The sequence below is a fragment of the Scomber scombrus genome, chromosome 22, assembly GCF_963691925.1.
Source record: "Scomber scombrus chromosome 22, fScoSco1.1, whole genome shotgun sequence".
NCBI lineage: Eukaryota > Metazoa > Chordata > Actinopteri > Scombriformes > Scombridae > Scomber > Scomber scombrus.
In genome coordinates this window covers 1,932,377-1,932,768 of record NC_084991.1, presented here as the reverse complement: position 1 = coordinate 1,932,768, position 392 = coordinate 1,932,377, and positions in this window count along the sequence as shown.

Sequence of the window (392 nt, the reverse complement as noted above, 5' to 3'; positions counted from 1 at the left end):
AAAAAAAAAAAAAGGAACTTCCACCCCGCCTACAGCAGGAGGGGAGGTTTACCCTCCGCACACACACACACACACACACACACACACACACACACACACACACACACACACACACACACGTTGGGGTGAAAGGTTTGGTGGTGTCATGTGTGATGAACTGATTGTGAAACGGAGATGAATGAAAGTTGTTACAAGGACAGAGGGAAACACTTTTAATATGTAGCGGCTCAGTGAGATTTAAGTTACTGCTACTTCACTCTTATACTGGGAAAAAAATTCACAATCATAATTTTGCTACACACAGATCAACAACAAACTTCCTATAGAAATAGATAGATAGAAATACTTTAGACTATTTGTATAAGTTGCATAAGTGCAAATATTTGTTCAAA